This window comes from Hyla sarda, chromosome 4 (assembly GCF_029499605.1).
Source record: "Hyla sarda isolate aHylSar1 chromosome 4, aHylSar1.hap1, whole genome shotgun sequence".
Taxonomy (NCBI): Eukaryota; Metazoa; Chordata; class Amphibia; order Anura; family Hylidae; genus Hyla; species Hyla sarda.
The window spans coordinates 285130457-285135305 of record NC_079192.1 but is presented as its reverse complement, the minus strand read 5'-3'; positions in this window follow the sequence as shown (position 1 = coordinate 285135305).

Sequence of the window (4849 nt, the reverse complement as noted above, 5' to 3'; positions counted from 1 at the left end):
CCTCCAAATCCCCATTTTTCGTGGTGTACGGCCGTCACCCTCTTCCCCCCCCTCCCTACCCCCTTGCCCTCTGGTCTGCCCGCTGTGGATGAAATTTCTCGTGACCTTTCCATTATATGGAGAGAGACCCAAAATTCTCTCTTACAGGCTTCTTCACGCATGAAGAGGTTCGCGGATAAGAAAAGAAGAGCTCCCCCCGTTTTTTCCCCTGGAGACAAGGTATGGCTCTCCGCTAAATATGTCCGCTTCCGTGTCCCTAGCTACAAGTTGGGACCACGCTATCTTGGTCCTTTCAAAATTTTGTGTCAAATTAATCCTGTCTCTTATAAACTTCTTCTTCCTCCTTCTCTTCGTATCCCTAATGCCTTTCACGTCTCTCTTCTCAAACCACTCATCCTCAACCGTTTTTCTCCCAAATCTGTTCCTCCCACTCCTGTTTCCGGCTCCTCGGACGTCTTCTCGGTCAAGGAAATTTTGGCTGCCAAAAAGGTCAGAGGGAAAAATTTTTTTTTAGTAGACTGGGAGGGTTGTGGTCCTGAAGAGAGATCCTGGGAACCTGAGGACAACATCCTTGACAAAAGTCTGCTCCTCAGGTTCTCAGGCTCCAAGAAGAGGGGGAGACCCAAGGGGGGGGGTACTGTTACGCCGAGCGCTCCGGGTCCCCGCTCCTCCCCGGAGCGCTCGCTTCACTCCCTCCGCTGCAGCGCTCCGGTCACGTCCTCTGACCCGGGGCGCTGCGATCCTGCTGCCAGCCGGGATGCGATTCGCGATGCGGGTAGCGCCCGCTCGCGATGCGCACCCCGGCTCCCCTACCTGACTCGCTCCCCGTCTGTTCTGTCCCGGCGCGCGCGGCCCCGCTCCCTAGGGCGCGCGCGCGCCGGGTCTCTGCGATTTAAAGGGCCACTGCGCCGCTGATTGGCGCAGTGGTTCCAATTAGGGTTTTCACCTGTGCACTTCCCTATATTACCTCACTTCCCTTGCACTCCCTTGCCGGATCTTGTTGCCTTAGTGCCAGTGAAAGCGTTCCTTGTGTGTTCCTTGCCTGTGTTTCCAGACCTTCTGCCGTTGCCCCTGACTACGATCCTTGCTGCCTGCCCCGACCTTCTGCTACGTCCGACCTTGCTTCTGCCTACTCCCTTGTACCGCGCCTATCTTCAGCAGCCAGAGAGGTGAGCCGTTGCTAGTGGATACGACCTGGTCACTACCGCCGCAGCAAGACCATCCCGCTTTGCGGCGGGCTCTGGTGAAAACCAGTAGTGGCTTAGAACCGGTCCACTAGCACGGTCCACGCCAATCCCTCTCTGGCACAGAGGGTCCACTACCTGCCAGCCGGCATCGTGACAACAAGAACCTCTCCTACCTCCAGTCTGCCCAACGGCTGAATCCTCGCCAGGCCCGGTGGTCTCTGTTCTTTGCCCGATTTAATTTTGAGATTCACTTTCGTCCTGCCGATAAGAACATTAGGGCCGATGCTCTCTCTCGTTCCTCGGATGCCTCAGAAGTTGAACTCTCTCCGCAACACATCATTCCACCTGACTGCCTGATCTCCACTTCTCCTGCCTCCATCAGGCAGACTCCTCCAGGAAAGACCTTTGTTTCTCCACGCCAACGCCTCGGAATCCTCAAATGGGGTCACTCCTCTCATCTCGCAGGTCATGCGGGCATCAAGAAATCTGTGCAACTCATCTCCCGCTTCTATTGGTGGCCGACTCTGGAGACGGATGTTGTGGACTTTGTGCGAGCCTGCACTATCTGTGCCCGGGATAAGACTCCTCGCCAGAAGCCCGCTGGTTTTCTTCATCCTCTGCCTGTCCCCGAACAGCCTTGGTCTCTGATTGGTATGGATTTTATTACTGATTTACCCCCTTCCCGTGGCAACACTGTTATTTGGGTGGTCGTTGATCGATTCTCCAAAATGGCACATTTCATCCCTCTTCCTGGTCTTCCTTCTGCGCCTCAGTTGGCTAAACAATTTTTTGTACACATTTTTCGTCTTCACGGGTTGCCTACGCAGATTGTCTCGGATAGAGGCGTCCAATTCGTGTCTAAATTCTGGAGGGCTCTCTGTAAACAACTCAAGATTAAATAAAATTTTTCTTCTGCATATCATCCCCAGTCCAATGGACAAGTAGAAAGAATTAACCAGATCTTGGGTGATTATTTGCGGCATTTTGTTTCCTCCCGCCAGGATGACTGGGCAGATCTCCTCCCATGGGCCGAATTCTCGTATAACTTCAGGGTCTCTGAATCTTCCTCCAAATCCCCATTTTTCGTGGTGTACGGCCGTCACCCTCTTCCCCCCCTCCCTACTCCCTTGCCCTCTGGTCTGCCCGCTGTGGATGAAATTTCTCGTGACCTTTCCATCATATGGAGAGAGACCCAAAATTCTCTCTTACAGGCTTCATCACGCATGAAGAAGTTCGCGGATAAGAAAAGAAGAGCTCCTCCCGTTTTTTCCCCTGGAGACAAGGTATGGCTCTCCGCTAAATATGTCCGCTTCCGTGTCCCTAGCTACAAGTTGGGACCACGCTATCTTGGTCCTTTCAAAATTTTGTGTCAAATTAATCCTGTCTCTTATAAACTTCTTCTTCCTCCTTCTCTTCGTATCCCTAATGCCTTTCACGTCTCTCTTCTCAAACCACTCATCCTCAACCGTTTTTCTCCCAAATCTGTTCCTCCCACTCCTGTTTCCGGCTCCTCGGACATCTTCTCTGTCAAAGAAATCTTAGCTTCCAAAAAGGTCAGAGGGAAAACTTTTTTTTTAGTGGACTGGGAGGGTTGTGGTCCTGAAGAGAGATCCTGGGAACCTGAGGACAACATCCTAGACAAAAGTCTGCTCCTCAGGTTCTCAGGCTCTAAGAAGAGGGGGAGACCCAAGGGGGGGGGGGTACTGTTACGCCGAGCGCTCCGGGTCCCCGCTCCTCCCCGGAGCGCTCGCTTCACTCTCCCCGCTGCAGCGCTCCGGTCACATCCTCTGACCCGGGGCGCTGCGATTCCGCTGCCAGCCGGGATGCGATTCGCGATGCGGGTAGCGCCCGCTCGCGATGCGCACCCCGGCTCCCGTACCTGACTCGCTCTCCGTCTGTCCTGTCCCGGCGCGCGCGGCCCCGCTCCCTAGGGCGCGCGCGCGCCGGGTCTCTGCGATTTAAAGGGCCACTGCGCCGCTGATTGGCGCAGTGGTTCCAATTAGTGTGTTCACCTGTGCACTTCCCTATATCACCTCACTTCCCCTGCACTCCCTTGCCGGATCTTGTTGCCATTGTGCCAGTGAAAGCGTTCCTTGTGTGTTCCTAGCCTGTGTTCCAGACCTTCTGCCGTTGCCCCTGACTACGATCCTTGCTGCCTGCCCCGACCTTCTGCTACGTCCGACCTTGCTTCTGCCTACTCCCTTGTACCGCGCCTATCTTCAGCAGCCAGAGAGGTGAGCCGTTGCTAGTGGATACGACCTGGTCACTACCGCCGCAGCAAGACCATCCCGCTTTGCGGCGGGCTCTGGTGAAAACCAGTAGTGGCTTTGAACCGGTCCACTAGCACGGTCCACGCCAATCCCTCTCTGGCACAGAGGATCCACTACCTGCCAGCCGGCATCGTGACAGAAATGTTTTATTTAAACAGTTATCGCTTGCATGAGCACTTAGTAATCATGGAATATGATGTGAGATGTTTCTACTAGAATTTTCTGGGATGTAAAATTTGGCACCAAAATTGGCAATTTTGGCACAAACCCCCCCCCCCCAAAGGTGGCACAAAAATGAACTCTAACATATTTTCAAAGCGGAACAAGAGACCTTTGAAAATGTGAGGAGAAAAAAAGTGTAAGTAATATCTCTGGAACAGAAATTACAGTAGTTTTTTAATATTTCCCCCACTGTCTGATAAATTCAGTTCCCGGAGCTTCACCTTTAACCCCTTAGGGACAAGCCCATTCTGGCCTTAAGGACTGGGCCAATTTTCATTTTTGCATTTTCCTCCTCCCCTTTTAAAATCCATAACTTTCACCTACAGACCCGTAAGAGGGCTTGTTTTTTGCGTGAACAATTGTACTTTGTAGTGACATGTTTCATTTTACATTGTACTATTTAAAAAAAATTGTGACTTTTTTAAACAAAATTGGTATGCATTAAATTGTAATTTTCTAACCCCTATAACTTTTTTATTTTTCCATATACAGAGATGTATGAGGGCTCATTTCAAATATATGATGTGATTAAACAATCAGTATTTTTGGTGTTTGGTACTTTTTTATGCTTATGCCGTTTGCCGCAAAGGATCATAATCATATTTTAATAATTTTGACATTTACACAAGAGGTGATACCAAATAAATAAAAAAATTTTTTTTTGAAAATGGGAAAATAAGGGAGTTAGATTTTTTTTATTTTTGAAACATTTTTTTATTTTAAATATTAAGAAAAAACTACCCTTGGGGTAGTAAGGGGTCAATGACCAGAAAAAACACTAAACCCCAAGGCCAAAGCCCGGGGTGAAAAACCCCTATTGCTTACCCCTAAAAATTAACTTTTATTCAATACAGTTAAAAATTCCCAAAACTGAAAAATGTTAAAGCTGATGCCAGGTGTACCTAGTATTAATAATGTCAGAATAAAGAGAATAGTGTCCACTATTTCTCCATGAAAATAGCCCTGCAGTGGCTAGTCATATGAGAGGTAACAGACTGGTATCACTTAAAAGACAAAACACTATTGCCGCCTCTACATGTTTCGCCACCTCCGCGGCTTTTTCAAGAGGCAATGGTGGCAATGGCCTTGCCCCGTAAATTCATACCCGTTATGCATTCCATTCGATACTTTTGTAAACGGGTTGCAAACGACTGTAAAAGGATCCCATTG